This window comes from Felis catus, chromosome B3, assembly GCF_018350175.1.
Source record: "Felis catus isolate Fca126 chromosome B3, F.catus_Fca126_mat1.0, whole genome shotgun sequence".
In the NCBI taxonomy this organism is placed as follows: Eukaryota; Metazoa; Chordata; class Mammalia; order Carnivora; family Felidae; genus Felis; species Felis catus.
Genome location: NC_058373.1, coordinates 66,444,015 through 66,471,078, shown reverse-complemented (window position 1 = coordinate 66,471,078; position 27,064 = coordinate 66,444,015). Strand labels below are relative to the sequence as shown.

Sequence of the window (27,064 nt, the reverse complement as noted above, 5' to 3'; positions counted from 1 at the left end):
TAACTCAAGCTTAAAAAAAATAAAACAGTTTTCTAGAAAGTTAATTTTATTTAACACCCTCGGTTGGACTTGTTCTCGAACTGGCAATTGAAAACGTAGACTTGGAAGTCCCACTTCAAAACAGACCTTTAAAAACTATTTTCTCACAAAATGATCACCAAATTTTTGAATTTTTTTATTGCATTAAGATATTTATATTAAGCCATTATTTCTTTGTACTGTAGCTTCTCCAAGAGCACACCGAGTAAACAGAGGCAGAGATATATCATAGTGTAAAGATTACTGTGTTCTACTTTTGATCTGCCAGCAATTAGATCTCTGGCCTTGGATTCAATCTCTCTGAGTCTCAGTATGCTCTTCTAAATAATAGGTAATTGGATACCTGCTCCAAAGAATTAAAGATTATATGCGTTAACTAGCCTACAGTGTTAATACAAGACTATAGGTAATACATGTTCAATTACACTTTTCCTTTCCCTTTTTGTAAAAACACACAGATAGTTTTGTGGCATGATGTAGGTATAAGAAAATTCCCGTTTAAAATGTGTTTCATTGCCCTTTCAGTATAAAATTCATGTGTTGGTAAAATTGTGACATATTATCTAGTAATACAACTATGAAGAAGAGAGAAATTTGAGAAATAAGAAAAGACAGTTTTCAAAAATAATCACCCAGCAGGAGGTCTACAGGTGCTACATAAATGCCTTGTGCCATTCATATCTATGACTTTTAAATTATAATACTAATAGTTAAATGTTTATTGTGTGCCACGCACAACGCTAAGTGCTTTAGTTATAACAGCTCATTACTACTACTTACTATTTCAATGCTGTGAAGAAGGTACTATTAACTTTTCACATAATACAAATGAAGAGACTGAGCCTCAGATAAAGTAAATAGTTTTCCAAGGTTACATAACTGGTAAACAGAAGAGCCTGGGTTCAAATTCAGACAGTCTGCCATCAGGGTCTAATGTTCTTTCCATTATACCACCTCCCATAGACAGGATATCCCGGATCTCCCCCAATGCCATTGCCCAGGGTCTGGCTGACACCTACACATTTGCTACTTGTTACCTACATAAGCCATGTATATGGTGGCAGGAAGTCCTCAGATCAGCTCGTAAGAGAAGGTTTCTGGGGATATCAGCAGGGAAAATGATAGCCCTGGGAGCCTAAGAATCTAAAAAGCAGGTACAAAACAAATGTGAAAAGGACAGAAAATGCAGGGTCCACTTCCCACGGCATCATGACGTTTTGAAGTGGAAGGAACAAGAATATTGAAGACCAGAGAGGTTAACATCATCCAAAGTCACACTCTTCATGCTGACTCCGAAATAACCTCTGTGAGACTGGTATATTCCAGTAGGAATTCCTCAAGTAGACAGATCTACACAGGCTAGAGGAGAATTTGAATCCTGAGTATAACAGAATACCCAGCTTTCTAAGAACGAAAACCATTCTAGTATATAAATGGACTACATTTACTTAAATGATGGAAGAAAAATACCTAACAAGTCCCCACTAACTTTCAGGATGGACAAAGGCCACCTGAAGGAAAGCATAGGGAGACTTTAACCACAAGAAGTAAGGTTTAAATTTTTTTAAGGTTTGTTTGGGGGGGAGAGAGAGAGAGAGAGAGAGAGAGAGAGAGAGAGAGAGAGAGAGAGGCAGGCGCAGGCAGAGCATGAGCAGGGGATAGGCAGAAAGAGGGAGACACAAAATCCGAAGCAGGCTCCAGGCTCTGAGCTGTCAGCACAGAGCCCGTCGTGCACCTCGAACTTATGAGCTGTGAGATCTTGATCTGAGCCAAAGCAGGAAGCTCAACTGACTGAGCCACCCAGGTGTCCAAAAAAGGAAGATTTAAACACCATTTCAGAACTGTTAGTTTGAGACCTGAGTAAAGGAAGGGCTGGTGTATGGTGCATTTAATGACATTCTTAGACTCTCCTTGCAGTGAGCTAGGGAAGTGGTGAGGGTTTATGATAGAAACTGATTAACTGAGCATAGTAGTAGTGTACTAAGCCTATAGAATAAATAACGTTTTTTAAACCTGTGGAGTATAAGTAAACCAGGGGAAATCTGAAAAAGGTCAGTGGATTGTAGCAACGTCAGTACCCTGGGGTGATATTATACTAGAATTTTATAAGAGGTTTACCAATAGGGGAAACAAGGTAAAGGGAACACAAGATATCTCTGCATCATTTCTTATATTGTATACGAATCTATAGTTCTTTCCAAAAGAAATGTTCAATTAGAAAAGCATAGGTTCCTAACTGAAGTAGAAGATGACAATACTTAGAGCAGTGGTAAATATTAGTGGAATGAATGAGCAATTGACATTGCCAGGTTATTTTGTGTTATGCTTTAAGGTCACCTTGTAAAAACCGTTTCTCCTCATCTTCCCGTTAGCTACTAATTCCTGGGCTGCTGGAGCAGCTCTCCCCTTGGTCTCATCTTTTACAATGTTTGCTGTCCACAAGACTACCAGATCTATTTTTGTAACACAATTTTGACGACTCTTCCTATCTCTCAAAGCACCAACAATTCCTCATTGTCTCCAGAATAAAATTACTTCACCCTAACATTCAGAGTTTCTCTCTTTCTAGGCCCCTGCCCCAATATTTTTCAACTCCAGACGAGTTAGTCGGCTTCCTGTGGCCTGTATATGTCCTGAGCTGCTTGGCTTCCAACACACCTCATCCTTCACAGACTCATTCCTCACGTTGGCCCTTACCTGCTAAGCGATCTCAGGGAAAGCACTTGTTCCCCCAGTCTTCACTTATTAACCAGAAAAAATGGGTATAATTACAATTACTTCTACAGCTTTATGAGGAATGAGATAATAAATTCAAAATTCCTAACACGATGCCCGGTACATAACCTGATTTAGGGAAACAGTCATTTTCTTACTACCTTTTAGACCTTATAATCAAATGGATCATTGCCCTTTTCTCACAGTGTATTTTTTTTAATTTAAATCCAAGTTAGTTAATATATGGTATAATAGTGATTTCAGGAATAGAATTTGGTGATTCATCACTTACACATAACATCCAGGGCTCATCCCAAGTGTCCTCCTTAATGCCCCTTGCCCATTTAGCCCTTTCCCCCATTCAACACCCCTCCAGCAACCCTGTTTGTTCTCTGTATTTAAGAGTCTCTTATGGTTTGTCTCTCTGTTTTCATATTAATTTTGCTTCCCTTCCCCATGTCAATCTGCTTTTTATCTTACATTCCACATATGAGTGAAATCATATGATATTTGTCTTTCTCTGATTGAATTATTTCGCTTAGCATAATACACTCTAGTTCCATCCACGTTGCTGCAAGTGGCAAGAATTCATTCTTTCTGATCACCAAGAAATATTCCATTGCATATATATATCATATCTTCTTTATCTATTCATCTGTCGATGGACAATTGCGCTCCTTCCATACTTTGGCTATTGTTGATAGTGCTGCTAAAAACACTGGGGTGTATGTGCCCTTTAAAATCAGCACTCCTGTATCCTTTGGACAAATACCTAGTAGTGTAATTGCTGGGTCATAGATAGTACTATTTTTAATTTTTTGAGGAACCTCATACTGTTCTCCGGAGTGGCTGCACCAGTTTGCATTCCCACCAGCTATGCAAAAGGTTCCACTTTCTCTGCATCCATGCCAACATCTGTTGTTGCCTGAGTTGTTAATGTTAGCCATTCTGATAGGTGTGAGATGGTATCCTATCGTGGTTTTGATTTCTATTTACCTGACGATGAGCGATGTTGAGCATTTTTCATGTGTCTGTTAGCCATCTGGATATCTTCTTTGGAAGGTGTCTATTCATGTATTTTGCCCATTTCTTCAGTGGATGATTTGGTTTTTGGGTGTTGATTGTGATAAAGTCATTTACAGATTTTGGATACTAACCCTTTATCTGATATGTCGTTTGCAAATATCTTCTCCTATTCAGTCGGTTGTCTTTTTGTTTTGCTGATTGTTTCCTTCACTTTGCAGAAGCTTTTTATTTCGATGAGGTCCCAATAGTTCATTTTTGCTTTTGTTTCCCTTGTCTCTGGAGACATGTTAAGTAAGAAGTTCCTGCAGCTGAGGTCAGAGAGGCTGTTGCCTGATTTCTCTTCTAGGATTTTAATGGCTTCCTGTCTTACAGTTAAGTCTTTCATCCATTTTGAGTTTTTGTGTACAAGAAAGTGGTCCAGGTTCATTCTTCTGCATGTCACTGTCCAGTTTTCCCAGCACCATTTGCTAAAAAGACTGTCTTTATTTCATTGGATATTCTTTCCTGCTTTGTCAAAGATGGGTTGGCCTTATGTTTGTGAGCCCATTTCTGTGTTCTCTATTCTGTTCCATTGATCTCAGTGTCTATTTTTGTGCCAGTACCATGCTGTCTTGATGATTACAGCTTTGTAATACATTTTGAAGTCTGGGATTGGTTTTCTGTTTCAAGATTGTTTTTGGCTATTTGGGGTCTTTTCTGGTTCCATACAAATTTTAGGATTTTTTGTTCTAGCTCTGTGAAGAATGCTGGTATTATTTTGATAGGGACTGCAATGAATATATAGATTCCTTTGCGTAGTATCAACATTTTAACAATATTGTTCCTCCAATACATGAGCATGGAAAGTTTTTCCATTTTTGTGAGTGTGTCTTCTTCAATCTGTTTCATAAGCTTTCTGTAGTTTTCAATGTATAGATTTTTCACCTCTTTGGTTAGGTTTATTCCTAGGTATTTTATGGTTTTGGGTGCAATTGTAAATGGGATTGATTCCTTGATTTCTCTTTCTGCTGCTTCATTATTGGTGTATAGAAATGCAACCCATTTCTGTACAGTGATTTTATATCCTGTGACTTTGCTGAATTCATGGATTGGTTCTAGCAGTTTTTTGGTGGAGTTTTTGTGCCTTCCACATAAAGTATCATGTCATCTGTGAAGAGTGAAAGTTTGACTTCCTCCTTGCCAATTTGGATGCCTTTTATTTCCTTTTGTTGTCTGATTGCTGAGGCTAGGACTTCCAACACTATGTTGAATAACAGCGGTGAGAGTGGACATCTTTATTGTGTTCCTGACCTTAGGGGGAAAGCTCTCAGTTTTTCCCCATTGAGGGTGATTTTAGCAGTGGGTCTTTCATGTATGGCTTTTATGATCTTGAAGTATGATCCTTCTGTCCCTACTTTCTGGAAGGTTTTTATCAAGAAAGGATGCTGTATTTTGTCAAATGCTTTCTCTGCATCTATTGAGAGGATCATGTGGTTTTTATCCTTTCTTTTATTAATGTGATGTATCACATTGATTGATTTGTGGATATTGAACCAGCCCTGCATCCCAGGAATAAATCCCACTTGATTGTGGTGAATAATTCTTCTAGTGTATTGTTGGATCTGATTGGCTACTATCTTGTTGAGAATTTTTGCATCCGTGTTAAACAGGGAAATTGGTCTGTAGCTCTCCTCTTTAGTGGGGTCTTTAGTTTGGGAATCAAGGTGATACTGGCCTCATAGAATGAGTTTGGAAGTTTTCCTTCCACTTCTATTTTTTTCCAACAGTTTCAAAAGAATAGGTGTTAACTCTTCTTAAATGTTTGGTAGAATTCCCCTGGAAAGCTATCTCATTCTGGACTCTTGTTTGTTGGGAGATTTTTGATTACCGATTCAATTTCTTTACTGGTTATGGGTTTATTCAAATTTTTTCTGTTTCTTCCTGTTTCAGTTTTGGTAGTTTATGTGTTTATAGGAATTTGTCTATTTCTTCCAGATTGCCCAATTTGTTGGCATATAATTGCTCATAATATTCTCTTATTATCGTTTGTAGTTCTGCATTGTTGGTTGTGATCTCTCCTCTTTCATTCATTTTATTTATTTATTTGGATCCTTCCCTTTTTCTTTTTGATCAGTCTGGCTAGGGGTTTATCAATTTTGTTAATCCTCAAAGAAACAGCTCCTGGTTTCACTGATCTGTCCTACTGTTTGTTTGTTTGTTTATTTCAATATCATTGATTTCTGCTCTAATAATCTCTATTTCCCTTTTTCTGCTGGTTTTGGGCTTTCTTTGCTGTTCTTTTTCCAGTTCTTTTAGGTATAAACTTAGGTTCTCATAGTGTACTTTATACCTACCAACTTCCAATAACTTCTTTAAATCACTTTTATCTTTTTAAATCATTTATTTAGGAAAAAAATCCTTTCATTAGAGAATTTTCTTTTAAGCATTTTGGCACCATCTTATTCAGCAGTAAAACTTTGTATAGCTCAGCCTGATGCCCCCACAATAACAATCCATAAAGTGAAAAGTATCAGCGTCCCCGTCGAATTGCAATCTGATGGGAACAGAAGCTTCATGTTGGGGTGTTTTTTTCAAGCAGGTTGTGGTTGCTGAATGAATAGCACTAAACAAACATTGAGAGAGCTACTTGGCTTTCTAATATTATCATGTGGCCTGCTTTAGAGCTATTTCAAAAGATAATAAGGAGGTATGACCTGCATAAATCCAAAGAACAGTTCAAACATAAGTGGTGCCTGAATGAATGAAGGAATTGAGATTTCCTAAGGTCGGAGCTATAAATCTAGATGAGTAAAATAACATTCGATTGTCCGCGTATGAAAACAGGCCTAAGACAGATGGTCTTCCTCCCTGTTCCCCTTTCTGGACCATCATGCTCACTCACATACTTTCTCCTCTCTTGAATGAAATGGAAGAAGGATGTTACCATTGAATGAAATGGAAGAAGGATGGAAGAAGGATTTGAGCTCTCAACCTAAACATCCTGCGGCTTTTCCAGAAGGTGGGAGTCAAGGGGAGTATAAAGGCACAGAGGAACAAAAAATGCTTTCAGAGGGGTTTGTGTTTTTTTTTTTTAAAAAGCCATTTACAATGTCCTATAACCCAGGGATGGAGACATGGACTGGGCTTCTGGGAGGAACACTTTGCTGTAAAAAGGTTTTTTGACTAGGGGTTGAGAGACTGGGGTTCCACCACTGGCCTTGCCATCTCCTGCCTCTATAGCTCCAGGTAGTTTACTTTTCTCTAGGTCTCAGTTCCTTTACTCACAGAGTCAGGGAATCAGGCCAGGTCACCTCAAGGCTTTCCGACAATGACACTATCTGCCTTAAAGCCTGTCCCTTGATTTTGCCTGTATTACCTGAAAGGTCAATTCTATTTCATGTGAGAGGAAAATAAGGAATTCCTCATAATCTTTATGAGGAATCTCTAAGGAATTCCAGTATTAGCCGGAAACTGAAGACAGAAAGAGTGACGCTAAAAGCAGATAAAGAAGAGTGTGGGATAGATGTGGAGTGGAACAAAATGGAATTTCGATCATTTGCAAGTGTGAGACATTCGCAATACGTGATCCTCTTGCAGAGTCAGAGGGCTTCTCTGACAGCAGTGAGACAAACAGAGATACCCTGCTTACTGGCTTGGAAGAGAAGACAGACTATTCCGAAAACACTATAATGTGACTAGGCTGAGAAATGGCCTCGAGCCTAGGGAGCTGAATGAAGCAAAGTTAAACTGTGACCAAAGAGGATCTAGGTAATTTTTTCCCTCCCTGTGATGTCCGGGGAAAGGGGGACTCTATAGATTGCTCATTTACTTGGTCACATTTTGAGAGTGGGCATTTCCCATTGCAGCATTTGGAAAAAGAAGATAAGTTATGATGCTTGATTCCTTTACGATCTTCAGTGAGCTTGCTCAAAAGTAACAAACTCCCCATTCTTTCAAAGAACTTAATTTTGTTGTCAATTTTCTTTCTATCTGTCTGTCTTTTTATTTTCCCAAAACATCTTGGTGAGAACTGTGGGGAAAAGATTATCCGAAGGAACAGTGGATGGCAGTATTGGTTTGCATCTCTAAAACAGAAAGCAATGGAAAGTACAATTTTTTTTTAAAGAAAAGGAGCATATACTCTATCTCCTGAAAGAGCCTCATGTAGGCATGGGTGAAAGCCATGAAAAATTTGTGTTTGCAGTTTCAAAACCTGATGAGGCAACTATCTCAGATGATGTGAGAATATTGCATGAAGAAATGGGGGGGGGGGGGGGGGAATGATGGCCCAGGAAAAAAACGATGGCCTCTTTGATTCAAAATTTATATAATCAGTCGTCCCAGTAACTAAATGGGAGTTAACATCTAGAACTAGCCAGTCAATACACTATGACCAAGAAACACAGGGGGTATTCAGAAGCACATTAGCAATCACAGGTTGTACACAGGCAGAGAAAAATTTAGAAAAAGAATGAGAGCTCAGGATGAGAAGGAGAGTAGATGGAGTACAGGCAGGCAGCTTGTTATGAATTTCATTTTTAGTGATGAATATACATGTTTTGGTACTAAGATAGCACCTGTTACCTTAGGAATGCAGATTATTCTTTTCACCTAATTCTCTTTTTTGAGTGCCTCACATGCACCTTTGTGCGTTGGTTTGAACACTGATTTGTTCGTGCATGTACTCCTTTATTCGTTAACAAAGACCTTCGAGCATGTATGAAATGCAAGGTACTAGGGATAAAGGTGCCCTGGGAGGGGGAACAGACACGTAAAGAGAAAAATGCCATGCCATATGGTGACAGCTAAATGGTTTACTGAATTGTCTCAGATTGGTAGCATGATGACATGATATACTTTTCTTTCTTAAACCCAGTGCCCCTTGCACTGCATCAAACCTCCCCATCTTGTAATGTATGTCTACGTATCTTGGGCAAATTTCAAAGTCTTGCCCAAGACATGATTGTGATCTATCAGTGTAGGCTCTTGGGCAAATTTCAAAATCTCTCAAGCACTTCTAGTTATTAAAGTTATAATTTTCCATTTTCAATTGTTATCTCCTTTGAACGTTATTTTTTCATCACATTTCAAATATCCATTTACCCACTTTACACCAGCCTCATGGCACAGGGACCTGAAGAAGAAAAGGGCAAGTTTTCCTTCCTTCTTCTTCCCCCTCCCTGATCTTGTTGTTGGGGCCTGTAGGGTTCGTGTCGTCTGCTCTAGGGGACACATGATGCACCCTTCATTTCCCAGGCCTAATTCTATAACCATCTGTCTGGGCTGCCTATCTCTGTTCTTCTGGCTGTTATGAATCTCTGTGTGCAAGCATCAACCTCTGTCAAATCTTCCCTCTCCTGTTCTCAAAATACCACGGAGCCTCTTTTTGAGTCATTTGCCCCAGCCTCCAGGCCTCTGGGATGCCCACTCTCCTGTAGGAAACACATACACTTTGTGTGTCTGATAAAGGCTTCCCTTCCTCTGTTCCCCCTGTGTCATCTCTTTCTCTCTGCTTACTTTTGTCCTGCCCGTGGAGATACAGGGAAAATGACTAAGCCAGCTGCCCAGCCACATGACCAACTGAGAAACATTCCACTCTCCCTTCTTACATGTGTCCTCCATCTTCAGGACCACCGCTCACATAGTTTTTACTTTATAAAGATTATACCTCCAAAAGTGATGGTAGCATCTAAAGTGGGATGGGAATGTGTCAAGTAAGGCTGTGACAACAAGAATGGTGACCTACTGGATGAGGAATAAGTAAGATGAAGAGGCTGGGATGCTGCTCTGTTTCTAGTAGTGGAGACATCATGGATAATGACATTCCGTAAAAGAGGAAAGGGCACGGAACAAGCTGGGATGGGAAGGTAATGCATTAAGTTTTGGATATAAGATGATGGATATCCAGGTGGAAATGGACTAAATGGAATGTTGATTAGAAGTAAAAATGAATACAAATTACAACGTTAGTTGGAAGAGATTCCAAACCTGAATGGAGATCCCACGCTTTGATGAATATGCAGTGAAGACAACACAAAAAAGAATAAGGTGGGGAGAATACTGATTTCTGAAAGACCTTCTCAGGATGTCCACAGACGAAATGAAACAGGAAAACGAGATCAAATTCAAACATAAGGCACTCCAAATGGGGAGAGAACAGAAAACAGAAGAGGTTTTTGAAAGTATTTTCATTTTAGCTGTCCAAAAATAATAGGGGAAAAAAGTGGTTCAGATAATAAAAGAAATAAGAAACTACTCATTCCAAAGTAGCTCAAATTCAGACTTAAGAAAAAACAAAAACAAAAACAAAAACACAAGAACAGGCAATCAAAAAACAAAAACAAAAAAACCAGTAAAGATACCATAAAAAAAAGAGCTTCAAAGAACAATGAGCAAAGCAATGCTTAAGAAAATATACCACTTACAGGTCACTGGCAGTCAAAAAAAACTTGGGATTTGAAGGCATTTTACAAATCTAATTCAATGTCTTCAGGGGACAGATGAAAAGCTCAAACCCCAGGCAGCCTACATGAATTGCATAACTAGTGAGTTCAGGGCCATCTCCCTTCCATTAGCCATCAACATCACCTTTACTAACCAATTAAAGTATCACTAAAGGCCACTCTTAGACCCCTGTGAAGGCTTGTTTGAGAAGAACCAGGGCAATAGCTTCCTTTCTTTTTAAGATTAGAGTTTACAACAAAACTAAGAGGGAGGCACAGAACTTCCTGGTCCCACACATGCATAGTCTCCCTCTAATCAACATCCACTTACCAGAATGATACTTTTTTTTCTTAACCAGAGAAGAGCCTACACTTGTTCATCACAAGCACCCCAAGTACATACCTTAGGATTCACCCCTGATATTGTACATTCTATGTGTTTAAGCAAAGATATAGTGATACATACCCATCATTTTGATATCATGCAGTGTATTATCACTCCTGCAAAAATCCCCTGTGCTCTGCCTATTCATCTCTCCCCTGCCACTCCATCTCTGGCAACCAATGATCTTTGTATTATCTCCACAGTTTTGCCTTTTCAAGAACGTCATCTGATTGGAGTCGTATAGTATGTAGCATTTTCAGATTGGCTTCATTCACTTAGTAACATGCACTTAAAGTTGCCAGTTGCTTCCTTTTTAAAGAAAGAGTGAAGCAATCTAGAGTCTTTCTAACCATGCCCACCCTGGATTCTCCATGGATTCTCCACAGCATTAGAAATTCCTACATAATGTCACCAACCTACTGACTTGATTATATAGAAAACATCATTCAAGACTACAGTCCTCAGGAGTTCCACATGGTCATTTTTTTTGAAATGTTGGTTTGTACATTTTCACTAGTTTCTATTCCTGCTGTTTATCAAAAATTATATTTCTGAGAAAAATGAAGAGTTTTAATAATACCTAAATAACCATCAGAAGTGGTCATGATTTTCCTTGTCTATACTGGTAGCATTTACTACAGGAAGAAGATCTCTATCAATCTAGATGAGATTGGGACATGGAAAGGAAAATAGTAGCCATGGCTCAGGACCCTTAAGATTACCTTTGATTTGGTCAGTAATCTTCTGTATTAAATATCAACTAAATGAGGCAAATACTTAAGAATACTCCCAGTGACTGCTTCCCATGATTTTTGTATGTCTAGTAATTCAATTCCACAGTGTGAATAGCTGTCAGCAGCAGTGTTGTATGCTAAATATCTCATTACAAAATGCTAGAAAACTAGAGAATTACTGACAATTAAGGGTTGGTACACACAAGTGGCCAAAATTGCAGTTTACGAAAGAATGATAATTGCTCAAGAAGATAGAATTGATGCATATAATTGGATTTGGTTATTTTACTTTTATCATGCATTTGCATTACCTCAAATGGATGAATGCAGTTGCTATATGAATTAACAGACATGATCTTGTACCCAGCTTTCCTTTCCACACCATTGCCCCGTAACCTTCAGCTTCAACTGCACTAGGGGCTTTTACTTTCTATTTTCACTCTTCTATCGGTGCTTTTTCTTTTCTTTTTGCACTTTGGGATAGCACTGGCAACAGAGTTAGACCGTCAATTTCCAAAGCAAGAGAATTATAAATACTTGGCACTAACACACACAGAAGGAACAAAGGTTGATTGTATTTAATTACTGACCAGTGGCAAAACCAAATTTCAAAGTATAGTGTGACGACCACAGGAAGGGGATTAACATTTGTATATTTATTCTTTTAGGAGTGTCATCAATTAACTGTTGCTTTCCTTGTTCCCATTGAAAGCATCGCTGTTCATAACATTCACCCTGGTGAGAAGACCCATGGTTTAAAGAAGAAACAAAATGAGGGATGGCAAATTTAAGGGGTGCCAGAGACAGCATACTACAGAGATATAACAAAACAAACACTGGAGAAGGCCCAGGTTGTCAGGACAAGATGACGATTGATCTTTCAAAAAAATTGATCCTCACGGGTTTTCCACTGCTACTAGTTTCTACTGAGATGAAAATATTTCAGTGTTAGCACCGTTGGGAAATAGAGAATCCTTACTCATACTTGCCAATTTGCATAACTGGTTTCATGCACTTAGATCAGTTCTATCACATTTCTGAGATTTCCAAAATATTATCCTGTTGTATCTAGATGATTTTGAACATTTGGAAGACAACTGACTTTTGGATGGGTTAGGTGAATTGACTCTACCCCTAAGAACCTTGGAATTATCTATGCAAGTAACAACTTATTTAGAAGTATCTTCTGCATACCTGAAACCTTCAAGTCTTTTTACCTGTAAACTCTCATTAAAATTTGAACTTTCATAGAAAGGATAAAATCTTACTCCCTTAGAAGCGCACTTGCAAAGAGAGACATGAGAAAGATGCTGCTCAGGAGGAGGAAAGAACGCGAGACATAGATGGTGTGGGAGATTGTTGATTTGAGTTTTGGAATAGTGTAAGTGGATTGCAGAGACTCATCCTCCGCTGATACCCATTTCTATGTTCTAAGCCCTAGCTTCCAAGTGAAAGGTACATCCTCCTCCAGACTGTGGTTTAAGACTCCATCCTCATGGTTCCCCATCACAAACCTTACCTTTCAATTATTCTGTTCCAACAGCACAGCATTCTTCTCGCCTGGAAATAAAAGAAAATCATTTTTAATGGCATATGCTTTTTCCCCTTTGTCTCAAGATTCTATGAACACAGATAATGACAACTTAAGTCATTTATTATTTTTAAGATTATACCCAAAGATGGTGTTATGCTTCTATTTTTCTATCAAGTATGTATTTTGTTGTATTCATTTTGTAATTTAAAAATAGTTGAAGTAATTCTTAAGATCATCAAAAGATAGCTCAGAGGAACAAAGACGAATAATATAAAATTCTCATTCTATTTGGCAGAGCATAACCAAGATAAGTTGCACAGGTAGAGAAAACAGAGATCACTCAAGATTTATCCTGGAAAATTCAAACTAGGTGAATATTCAAAAGGAAAAGTTGCAACAGTTTGTTAAAACTGAAAAACTTCCCGTATTTATTTGATTTTCCTGGGCATCACAAGTTGGGCTATTTAAGTAGAGATTCAGTGTTCACAAGCTAGAAAATCCTCTTTCTTCCTACCATTTAAAGAACATAATTAAAACGCCATCACTAATTTAGCAAAACTACAAAAAAAAAAGTAAAAAAACGAAAAAATAAATAAATAATACCTTTGAGAAGAGGAATTGAACCATCGTGAACACACAAAGAACGAAATGTAGCTTGAATGGATGAAAACTGAGGGAAGGTAAGGCCAGTCAACCAGTTTGGGAACGGAACGCAGAAGAAATGGAGCAAGTGAATGAAATTGTGGGAGGAAATACTTGGGCTGTGTATTAAGAAGTATTTTTTTAACACTGATGGTGGTTTGGACTCTGGAAAAGTCACCCTTTCAAAGGAAATGGTGAAACCGTTTTTTCTTACTTCATTTAAACTGGATTGTATCAAGCTTTCCCTCAAGGGGTATGAGTCTATTTGGACTGACTGTCAGGGGAGGATCCTAGTAAGTTGATTTTACTCCTGATTTCTGTGAACCAAAAATTTTAGGTCATCTGGCCACTGATTCTAAAAACAAACTCTTCCCCCTCTGATGCATCAACTCTTTTTGCTCTTCTCCCAACCCTATGATCTACTTCTAAAGGACACAAAGGACATCTAGCACCATTTCATTATTTTCCAGAGTAAAATGAAAAAAAAGTATTTGAATGGGGTCCATTTTGGGTTTGCAGCATTCTTGGAATGGAAATTTACATCTATTAAATAAAAACTCACCATTTGACTCTTGTTAAGAAATGTTTACTACGAATGCTGCAATTCTAAAGTAATGCAGAATTTAGTTCTACTCACAAAATTGATCTCTTAAACCAATTCCTGAAAGTGAACACTATCCAAATAGATATTTTTTTTTACATTTTTTTAACGTTTATTTATTTTTGAGACAGAGAGAGACAGAGCATGAACGGGAGAAGGTCAGAGAGAGGGAGACACAGAATAGGAAACAGGCTCCAGGCTCTGAGCTGTCAGCACAGAGCCCGATGCGGGGCTCAAACTCACGGACCACGAGATGTGACCTGAGCCGAAGTCGGCCGCTCAACCGACTGAGCCACCCAGGCGCCCCAAAATGAACACTATCCAAATGCCATTGTTATTACATAAAATTTGGTAGGAAGCCTAAATTTTAATTCACATACTTAACAAAAGCACATTATTTATATAATTATATTTATAACTAATATACACATAGAAAATACATTTATAGTCTGTAAGTACGATCTCTTATTTGCATATTAATGATAATTCCCACATTTGGCAAGCTAAGATATTGTTAATGTACCAGTTGCAAAAACATGATTTATTCCTTTGGGCTTAATAAAATAGACAGTAAGAAATTTTTCTACATAGAGAGTAAGAAATTTTTTGAGACACGAAAAAAGAAATTTTGTTTGCTTTGGAATGAATTACAAATTTTGTATGTTGAGATAAAAATAGCAAGTAGTATTCCCACATTTACCCTTCCACTTAAATGCCAGTGTTATGGTGTGTGAGAAAGGAGAGGTCTCAAATATGAATGATAGGGGGTTACTTTATCTCTTCACAGGTAAGACGAGTGATTTCATGGGGTCAGCATTACCAAAAATGACTTAGGACCCCAAGCGAAAGATCACATCTTCTAACCAGACAATAATTGACTGATGTTTAACATCCATTTGTGTTGCTGCTCTGGAAATGGTCTGGAAGCCACTGTCCATAGCTTTTTGTTGACCAGCCTGAACCAAGAACATTTGATCATTCTAGGCAAAGAGCAGGCTTATTGACATAAAATGTTTTTTACAGACCTGAGCACAATGACGCTATGTGGCTGCTCCTTAAAAGGAAATGCACAGTAATCTAGGGGGCTTCTAATCTGCTTACCAGCTATACAGATGAACCGGATTTATTTAACAGTTATCATCAACCCGACCTATGTTACAATGACAAATAATGTTTCAATGAACAAAAGTAGCATCTTTCTCAGGCTTTTCTTTTCTATGAAAAGAGAAATTTATGTTCCAAGATTCCACTTTTCCCTACTCTTTAAATGTAAATATGTCAGAGATATATTAAAATGGCATCCGATATAGACTACTATTTTTAAAACAAAGTTGTCATTTGACTCCTGGTGAATTGCTCGTAAATTCAGGACTGAATAAAGAGATCAGATTACATTAAATGCATTTTGGTATCTATAACTTTCTGCAATGAATTAAAACTGGCTGATCGTGTCTCCAGTGCATTTCATTTTCTGTTGATTCATGTACTGTAATATAACCTTCAAAATTCCCTTATGCCAACAAACTCACTCAGATATGCTGAGTGCAGGAGGAGATTAAAGTGGCTATAAGATTGAAAACTGTAGGAAGGCATCAGATAATGCAGTAGAGGTATAATGAAAGTGTAAACAAAGCCGGTAAATGTAGAAATTACTGTTCATATAATCCACTGTTGAATTCAATGGAGAGTTACCTCCCTGCCAAATATATATTAATACCAAACAAATTGGCAAGATCAATACACCAAGCCCGTTTCATTCTTATTAAACTATTTTTCTCTTTGAGACTAAACCTAAGTAAGACATGCCATTCTCCTTTGGAAAATGTAATATTTCCCCAATAGAAACTTAGCATGCAGGTATACTCAGACTCCCAGCTCTGAGAAACTCAGATCAGACGATTTTCCTCCACTCCTTAAAACTGAAGTTACTTACAGAAATAACCTTTCATATTTTCCTGGGCAGTAGCTTTTTGTTTCTGCATTGCAGAAGCCAATCCATCCTTTAAAGGCTCTTTAAGCTGGGGGTTGGGGGTGGGGGGAAGCATTATTACTGGGCTAGGAACCTCTATTGTTTCAGTAGTAGCTAGAGCTATGGATGAATGCTTTCAACAGAAGTTAAAAGAGATAATGAGTCTTTAATGATACAAAATCAGAGCCTTGTGTGCCTAGTGAAGCCTGACACACGCTCCAGCTTGCAGCTAGCAAGGAGAGCTTATTTGCTCTCTGTTTTATAGGCTAAAAATACCCACAAAGTCCCCTCTTGCAAAATTGTGTATCCCTTAAGATAGGATCAGTGGTATTTGTTAGGTTAAACTGTCCTGAAATGCAAAACAAAATTGGACAAAAAGCTTATGTTCTATCCTTCCCCATGCATCTCTTTAAAGCTCAAGGTAAACGCATCTCCATCCTCCAAGCAGTATCTTCTATTTTATTCCAGACTTTTTCAAGAGCAATCTCCTTTTGTGTGCATATTTGATTTTCTTCCTCTCTACCAAAACTGCAAAAGGAAACTCCAGCATCACCTGCCTGGGTGCACCTTCTGCTATGCTGACTGGATAGATTACCTGGCACCACTGAGAGAGATTTTTGTCCACCAAGTATTAGGAAACTGGTTTGAATTTCAGCTGTGTAAACGTGTTAAGTACCAACAAAAACTTCTGGAGAGCAGTGGAAGAAAAACTCTTTCGTGAACACAAGCCAGGATCCTTGATGTTAAATCAGATTTGCTTCTGAAAGGATTGGCATGTCTGATATGATTAGGAAGCTTCAGTTGTGCTGATTATAAATTAAAATTAAGAAAAACAGATTGATCTGGAAAATAAGAAACATAAGGGCACATTGCTACACTCCACTCTTTGTGACGATGCTTAAAAGTGATGGATATGGGAATTATTTATCGTAGGAATCATAACTAGGTTATTGTGTAAAGATTTGCATGCTATCATCATTGTATTAAGGTGCCAAAATCGGTTACAGAAATGAAGAAAGGAAAACATCAACATAACTTGACTTGGTATATATTCAACATGCATTTTCCTTTCATTCTTTTCAAAAAATATTCAGGAGTGTGAGTGAATTGGGGAGCCGGGGGAAGGTGAGATTAAGTAGGCAGATAACCCATAATCCATTGAAATCAACTAAATTATCCTTCTGGGTGGTTTTTAGGAGAGAAATTATTTTATTTTTTTCCTTCCTCCTTCATTTTCCCCATTCCCATTTCTAGCCATTCACCTCCTCTCTTCTAGACCCATTGCTACCAAGGAAAAATAACCATTCAAGTTCCAGAGAAAGAGGTTTTTCAAAGAGTTAAAAGGGCAGAGAGCAGGGGAAAAGAGGTCAACAGTGTATTTTTTTACCCCAAATTATTATTTTGAGCCATGTTCTTATTGACACAAAGATGCAATAATTGTTGGTCATGTGGGCATAGTTTTAAGAGCCAATTAATTTTAATTTTATGCTTAAGTTTCTCATCTATTACCTGGCATTAATACAAAGGACAATTCTAAATCAGTGAGTGTATTCTCATAAAATCTTCTATCATCGCCAAATAATTAAAGTTTCTCCCTCAAAGAAAACTCTTACCATTAAATTGGAGAATTGTCATAATTATGCCCACCATCCCAGCCCATAACCTATCTGGGAATACAGAAAATGCCTGGTGAGGACACAGAAACTCTAAGTCTGGAAACAGCTAGAACTTCTTCTTCCCCCACTTTCTTCCTCAGATTCCCTCAAGGATATGGACAATAGATAAGAGCTTGTGAACTGTTGCCTTTTACCAGTAAGTAGAGTATATTAGATGCAGTTAGTTTTCTTAAACTCAGTTCATGAATCAAGGCCCACAGATGGCTTCCCCTGAAAAATGTTTTCTTCTGGAAAAGCCTTCTACCTCTACAGATCATAATTTAAAGTTTCTAAAAAAAAAAAAAAGGCAATTTCTGATTTCTGAATGCAGTGCTTTACAAAAGCACATCCGGCTCAAGATTGACAGGCCTGCAGCACTGCTTTGCAAAACTAACATGTTGCTACTATCTGAACAACCAAAATCTGGGCACAATCCATACTTAGAAACACTGTCCAGAAATAAAATCTTCAATCAGAGGAATAATTTAATATATTCATTCAAGAAATACTTACCAAATGCCCATTATATTCATCACCACGACAATTTTTTTAAATTATGACATTCCCTATTCTACATGCTAGGGATATAGCAGCAAGCAAAGCAGACAAAGATCCTTGCCTTACATTCTAGTCTCTAGGTGAGGTACCGGAAACACAGAAGATTGGAGAGTTCATGCCTCCATGACACTCAGTCTAATGGAGACAAGAGTCAAAAAGCAAGTAAATACACATAAACTTTTACATACATACATACATACATAAAGCAGAGACAGAACGTAAATATACAAAACAATGGCACAGAATACGTGATAGAGACGTAGAAGACCCTGTTATGGACAATCTAGATTAGATGGGAAGTTAAGTCCTTTTTGGAGATAGAATGTTAAGACTTTGGAATCTTCTTGAAACTTTTTTTATACCTATAACCGACTTTTCAAAAGAAATAACAACTGAAATATAATTCTATCTCATTATTTTTCCAGGGTAAAATGATTCAAGTAAGACTATTTCAAAGAGATGGATAGATTTTCTCAGAATATTTGCAAGGAGCTTTGTTTTTGATCACACACGCACACACACACACACACACACACACACACAGGTGAATATATTAAGGTAGCACTGATTCGAACAAAGTAGAGGGTTAAGATGACTGTCTAGATGATTCCAGAAACAAATACTATTTACTGAAAAATAAGATTAAAATCTTGGAATCGAAAGAGTCATATTATTGGTCAATGTTAATCACATACTTTAGATAGATTTTCAACTACTTATTTCATGTTTTTCATTTATATGCAGTATCGCAGGCAATAATTTTACAAACTCAGGTGCCTTGTCAAAGGTGCTGTTTCCAAGTGTTCTGATGATGTTTCTATCTATAATGTTAAATGCTCAATAGTAGCTTGGAAACAAATTAGTTAAAAACTGTTGGAAATAAGATCTAGCAATCCATTTAAAAGATACCATGAAATTTAAAGATGAGAAGACAGTTGGGTTGGTCATCCTGCCAGTCTCATTAGACACTTTAATTTTTCATAACATTTATTCCTGAAAGCTGTTTCTACTCTCATCTTACATGACTGAAACATGGGTTGCGGTTTCTGACATAGAGTTTCCAACTTATCTCTTGAAGAAAGGGATGTGTCATCTAAAATATTTCACCATTATTATTTTTTCCTATCTTATTACATTTTAAATAATGCAGACATGCAAACAATATAGAAGTTTTATTGATCTATATCATTTCTGACTATTAACGACAAATAGAGTTATAATGCAATATTATAAATAACTGTGTATTACCATAATAACAGCAATAAAATTGCTGAAGTTAATTAGCAAAACACTGAAATGCATCCTGCAACTTAATACTGTTGAAGAATGAGATCGTAACTTACAGACTGTATTCAAGAATTCCAGATTTTTTTTTCAAGACTTTAAGGCCTGGGTAACACACAATGGAGAAAAGAGGAGGTGCTTTCATTGGATCAGATAGAGAGGCAAATGATCTGATAAAAGGAAAAAAGTACTTTCCATCAAATTTCATACTAAAATTATTTGCTTTGCTTTCCAATAATTAAATTTGATAATTGCCAACCATTTTACTACTTTTAAGGTGTATCAATCCTACAGTACTCCTGTTTTTGTTCCTGTTTAATTGGCGTTTTAAAAAGCTTACTAAGCGTTTAAAGATTACTGAGTAATATTCTAAGAGTATTAGTCCTATGTCTCAAGCAATTGCTGCACAAATGAAGGAATTTTTTCTACCATCCAATGCTTTCATTTCATAGTATTAATAAATTTCCGGGTAAGTAAGAAGAGTGCATACGTGTGTAGAGTCAGATTCTTGATTATGAATCAACATCAAAAATATCTTAATAAAGTGTGCATTCAAAAAAAAAAAAACAGGCAATATCATTCCCTGACTCTAAAATATGTTGTTTCCTATCATAGGTCAGATGTTTTATTCTGCTCTATGAAAAAGATAAAAATGGACATTCAGCTCTTATTTTGAAGAGTCTGTAAGACATCGTAGCATTAAGGATGGAAAGGGCAGTAGTAGCAGCTGTTACAAAGGCCTTGGCAGCAAGGAGTGCTGGATTTTGAGCCCCCACTCTGATACATATTATTTATGTAACTTTTCTTTTGATCCTATGTGTGCCAATTCTTAAAGTTTGACCTACAGATCCAGGCTAAGTGGACCAGCAAATGAAGTCAGGAGAATCATCATGGGTCAGGAGACCAGGGAAGAGCTGGGAGACGGCTGGTTCTCAGCAATAAAGGGCAAGTTCAGTAAAAGGAAAAAGGATAAATGGAAATTAACCAAGAAATGAATATGTCAGCCTTTGTTTTTTCACTCTGCAGTCTTCACAAATCAACATTTACACGTATCTGAATATTACAGACTTTTAAAAACATAAAGTGAGAATATGTTATGAATTTATTCATAAGTTTCCTTTAAATGATTATCCCACTACATCTTTTTTTCTCCCTCCCCCTTAAATCCTAATATCCATGTCCTCTAACTACAGTTGATTGTCAGCCAGAGATAATGTGCACCATACTCTACTGGAGAAACAACACAAGACACAGAGTTATTTACCATTCTTTAGCATTTCCTTGTTTTGAAGGGGTGCATTATTAGACATTCTAGCACACGTTTTACAGCTGATCTCTATGTAACGAAACATTCTTTGTAACGCAAATCTTTTCTGCAGATTTTCCAAAGACTATCCATACCAAAGTTGGATCCAAGACAAAATTCTGATACACGCTGGTATCATACCTGGAAGCATCTACTATATAACAAGGCAGCCACTTCCAAGGAAAACACTGGCCTTGCAGAGAGCACTTAACACCTATTAAAATTTGTGTGAGAAGTAATTGCCCTAGCTTTCCATTTTCAAGAAAAGAATTTACATGGAACAGATATAATGTTTTAGTCATCCTTGAATACCTATTCTTGGTTACTATTTAAAATTAGTACACAATTTCTATACCAAATCTATTTTCATTTTAAAAGTACAGGTACAAACCTTCATCTTCACCTACTAAGTGTTCCTGGGAATTTATTTTTAGAGTTTAATCTATGACAACCGTAAAAATGACTTTCTGTTTGCTGTTAGTCTCATTCTTTTGCCTTTATTGAACATCTCTTTTATTCAGTTCCTTCCAGGATATTGTAACAATAACTGATTATACATAATGTAAAATCATGCACAATTAAGTACCTAGATTCATTTAGTATTATTTTAGTAGCAAGTAGCAAAAACCCAACCAGAACTAGCTACAGCAAAAAAAAAAAAAAAGAAATATCACTAAGTGGAGGGGAAGCAGGGAAATATCAGAGTAGACTGGTTCTATCTGTTGCTTCTCCTTCTGTGTGTCAGTTTTAATCTGTCTTGTTACAAACTAACCATTCCAGGAAGCAGAGACCATACTACTGATGGTCTCCACAATCGTCCTCACAGCTTGCACAGTGCCTTTCTGATATCCTAGGAGAAGGACTGCAATTGATCTAGTTCAAGTTCCGTGCCACCTCTCAGGGCTACTGTTTTCAATAAAAGTAACACATTCCCAGGGTGCCTGGGTGGCTCAGTGGATTAAGCATCTGACTTGGGCTCAGGTCATGTTCTCATCATCCTTGAGTTTGAGCCCCGTATCAGACTCTGTGCTGACAGCCCAAAGCCTGGAGCCTGCTTCAGATTCTGTGTCTCCCTCCCTCTCTGCTCTCTCTCTCTCTGTTGGCATTTCAGAGGCAGAAGCCAGAGATAATGCATGTTCTGTAATACACAGAACAATCCCACAAAATTAATTTTTCTTTTCTAAATGACATGCTAATATTCTACTACATATTTGTGTAATTATCTAAGCCAGAATATAACTTTTTATAAACCAAGTATTTCTGCATAATTTCAAGATATGTTTATAGTTTCAAGGAATCAATATGCTTTGTTTTTTTTTTCAGAATTTTACCCAAGATTATTCACTATTTCAGAAATATCACATCAGCAAAATTACTGTGGTATCTGAATTACAAATAGAACTTACACGTATCAGTCTGAATTGATACTGTTTATATTCATAGTGAGGAAAAAAACAGTAAATAAAAAATATGACATTAGGTAGGAGAAATAAATCTTAACAGTAATTACAATAAAATTAAACAGATTAAACTCACCAATGAAGAAAGATCACCAATTAAAACAGATTAAAAAAAAACAACTAAGATCTAACAATATTTGCCTACAATGGGGCTACTGAAAGTATGTTCTGAAGCATAATATTGGTCTGTAACCTATTTGTTACCATCCTATGACAAAATTAGTGAAGAAATAGAGGCCATTTAAAATGTTTTATAGAAATTTGACATGGAAATTTCTTGTCTATTGAGTTTAATAGTTAAAAGGTAGTCATGTATTTTGTATGACTCTGTTTTAGTTTCTATTCTAGAAAACCATGTTTACTGCATTTAACAAAAGTACAAGGGAAATAGAATAGTAAATTTAGAAAACCTGGTCCTTCACCAGAGCTGTTTTGAGAAGCACTGACAAGGTACACACTTTAATAATATGAAAAAGTTGACAGCTGAAGGATGGAAATAATGTGTCAGACAAGTGTAAACAAACAGAAAGCTAAGGTAATAATCCTTATTTCTGAAAAAAGAGAACTTTAAGCGCCACCCCCCCAAAAAAAACCACCACTCCAAATGCAAGAGGTACTACATAGAGAGAAACTAACATGTCTGCAACTCACACTATTATCTAAAGATATATAAAGCAAAAACTAACAAATTCACAGGTAAAAGTAGAAAAAAACAATTGTTGTTGTTGATTTTAACATATTCTTTTTAAAGAGGCTAAATCAATCAACACAAGAAATGACAGGTGTTAGCAAGGATGTGGAGAAGGGAATCCTCTGGCACTCATGGTGGGGCACAACCACTCTGGAGAACAGTATGGAGGTTCCTCAATTAAAAATAAAACTGTCCTACAATCCAGTAATTTCACTACTGGCTATTTGCCCCCAAAATACAAAAACACTAATTCAAAGGGAAACATGCATTCTTATGTTTATAGCAGCATTTTTTTTTTACAATAGCAGCCCAAGTGTCCATTGATAGATGAATGGATAAAGAGGTGGTATATATACACAATGAAATATTATGCAGCCATAAAAAAGAATGAAATCTTGCCATTTGCAATGACACGGATAGAGCTAAAGAGTATAATGCTAAGCAAAAGAAGGCAGTCAGAAAATGACAAATCCCATATGATATCACTTGTGTGGAATTTAAGAAACAAAACAAACAAGCAAAGGGAACAAAAGAGAAACCACCCAAGAAACAGACTCTTAACTATGAAGAATAAATCAGTGATCAGTGACTAAAGAAGGGAGGTGGTTGGGGGGCTGGGTGAAATAGTTGATGGGGATTAGGAGGGCACTTTTCACGATGGGCACTGGATGATGCATGAAATTGTTGTATCACTGCATTGTACACCTGAAACTAATATAACACTGTAGGTTAACTATTTTGTAATTTAAAATTTTAAATAAAGTTTCTGTACAGCAAAGGAAACCATGACACGGTTGAATGAATGAATAAATGAATGAATAAATAATCAGCTAATAATGCCAAACCATTATATTTTTAAAAGTATATTCATTTAAAAAATGTATTCACTTAAACAGAGAATGTATATTCTCTTTTACAACATATATATATATATATATAAAACATTTATAAAAATCGTTCCTGTATTTAGCCATGAAGGAAGCTTCAATAAATTACAGAGGATGAAATCATGTAGGTCATATTCTCTGAAGACAGTACAATAAATTAACAAAGGACTAGCTAAAAATTCTATATATGTGATACATAAGTAATGTGCTTCTCTGTATTTAAAAGGAAATACAAAAGAAATAATAAAATATTTAAGATTAAACAGTAAAAACTACATAATCCAAAATCTGTGATACATAATGCAGAAAAATTGGAAAGACAAAATAAAATGGATCTAAGCATTCTGATAAAAAAGTTTGAACAATAGGTACAGAACAAAACTAAAAATGACAAAGGAGAAGGAAACAATAAAGATAAAAGAAAACTCAATAAAACACAGAACAAAAAAAAAGCAATAGAGAATACTCATAAAACACAAAGCTGGTACTTAAAATAAGATGAACCTCTTGTAAGACAGATTAAACAAAAAAGAGAGCATGCAAATAAAGGAAATTCAAATTATATAAAGAAAACTACTCCAGATTTTTAAAAAGCACTTTTAAAATAATGAAAATATCAAAAAACGTATAGGCTAATATGTTTGAAAGCCAAAGGAAATAAATACACCTCTGAAAAAAAAGTGGTGCAAGACGAAAAATTAGCATAGACCAATAACCTCAAAACCCAGGTTCAGTTAGTTTCTAGGTGAATTCTGTAGTTTTCAAGGAATAGATAATACATTATTTCTACCGTATCCAAGTATGAAAAAAACCTAGTGATATAATTCGCAATACTAAGTAGAAATTATGATTATCTTAATATATGCACAAGGGGAAATAGTCTTGTTGCTAAACTAATAGAAGGTAAATTTCTCAATGTGAAAATAGTTATATATAAAGTGGACTGTGGGGCATTAGTTCCTGTAGGGAATAAACTTCACATTTTTTCCATTAATGGTTTGCCCAGAATCACCTGCATTGTCACTTGTTTTTTCTTATAACAAAAACAAGCTCTGTATATCAGTGTGTGTGCGTAACAAGTGTATCTAATAATACACATTCACATCATATATATGAATATCAATACATAACATGTTTATTAAGATTGTCTTGTGTTCTAATTAGACCAAATTGCTTTCTTATTCATGCTATGCAAGTTGCAGAATTGGCTGGATGCCCTGAAATGCAATTTAGAATGTCATAGAAGTTATCATGCTCTGTTCTTGCCCTTATTTACCAAGAAATCCCTTCAAACAAAATTGACACAATGTGCTCTTGCTATTTCTTTTGAAGCTGTCTTCTTGTCAATAAAGTTTACACATTTAAATGAATACTACTCTGTATAATTTTCAGATTATATTGCACATTTGCAGCTGGAACAGATACTAAAAACTGCTATAAAGTGTGCTCACTTTCTATGCATAACAGCTGCTTTAAGAACTTTGATATCCTACACATTTCTAGGGGTTTGTTTGTTTGTTTAATGTACATTTTTTTGAGAACTTTGGTGCTGGGGGTAGGGAATTCTTTCTTTGGACTGAGGTTCAGAAAATCATTATAAAATCTGGCACAAAAAAGTATTAATTTGTGTTGTTGCAATGAATTACCAGGTGTAATGTTTTCAATCTTTAAAGAGATTTTAAGTATGAAAAGCAGAGCCAAAAAAAAAGAAAATAATTTCAAAACTGCCATGGGTACTGACAATGACCACAAAGCTGTTCACAAAATGAGGCTTACAACCTCGATGATGTTAGAAAACAGGTTCAGACCCTGTCTGTAGCACTAAGTTAACTCTACGATCACGGCTAAGTTACTCAATCATCCTAAACCAGTTTTGTTATTTGTGGACAATGGAAAAGATGCCTACTCGATGGAATTCTGTTGAAAATTGAATGTGATAGTACATGAGAACACACTGAGTACCATGTAATTATTTGATGAGTTTAATGAGTTTCAATCTCTACCTAATAAACCTTTTATGTTAGGTGTTATTAAGAAGATAATTGTGTGGCCACAGCTCACCCCACAAGTAAGTGAAGTGTCAGAAGTGGTCATTGAAGGCCATCTTCAAAATTTGAAGTCCTAAAATGACCTCAGGAGACTCAATATGATCACCAAACTCACCCAGAGAATCATTCTGTTGTCAGTGGTTTTGAGGAATTTTTCAAACGCTTCACTGCTATCACTGAGAAACTTAAAGAGAAAAGATTAGCTAGTCGATCATAACAATAATCATATTTTTACTACTGTTTTAAGCTGAGCACCCCTGAATTTGCCAGTTCATCCTTTTCTTGGGTATCGAAAGAAAGCAAGTCATGCCCACATCTGTAAAACTGCAGAAAATAAAATATTACAAATATTTCTGGGTTTCTCAAGGGGAGAAATTATATATTATTACTCAAACTAAATTCTTGCTCCTAGTTTTCTCCTCAAGAACCCCTAGTGGTGTCATTCATGCCTCTCTATGCTTCTCATCCTCAAGCCCAAATCAAGGATTCACTTCGCCATGAAATGAAAATGAAGATTGAATTCACTCACAATTCATGCACATGAAAAACGTCTTCCAAGATTCTGCTGGTGCAAAGAATACAACAGTGAACAAGACTGGCCGTGCCTGACCTCCTGGCGTGTATATTCAATGGGAGAGGCAGATATCAAAGAAAGAATTACATGATAATTTAATAACTTATTACAGATGCAATATTGCCCCCCAAAATATATACAAGTTTCTGTAAAAGTATATATCAGGTAGACATAGTCTAATGTAGAAGTTATTGAATGAGGGAGGATCATCAATGAGGCCATACAGAGGTAGGACCAGATCAGGGAATAACATTGGCCTGTGTCCTAAAAGAAATGACAAGCAACTTAGGATTGTTCAGGTTGGAGAATGACATCTTAAATGTTCCAGAATATCACTCAGTATGTATAAGATACCTAGAATTCTAATTACACAAATTTTAATGGTATACACGCAATTGGAAAAACAGCCTTCAAATTACGGCATCACATATTTGGTACACACAGACACAAGGTAGTTTTGCTCTTTCAAAGAGATCTTGCATGTGAGAGGCACAGCTTAGTTCTCTGCTGTCAGAGAAGCCTGCTAAAAGGGAG

The 27,064-nt window shown here is 36.6% G+C and overlaps 1 long non-coding RNA gene across 1 annotated transcript in view; it reads right to left on the bottom strand.

The window, feature by feature from the left end:
* Positions 1-27,064, bottom strand: part of LOC109500727 — a 59,516-nt gene that overhangs the window by 19,416 nt on the left and 13,036 nt on the right. The window contains exon 3 of the long non-coding RNA XR_006599349.1: positions 12,841-12,881. This is a non-coding gene — a long non-coding RNA (uncharacterized LOC109500727). The remainder of the gene's footprint in view (positions 1-12,840; positions 12,882-27,064) is intronic.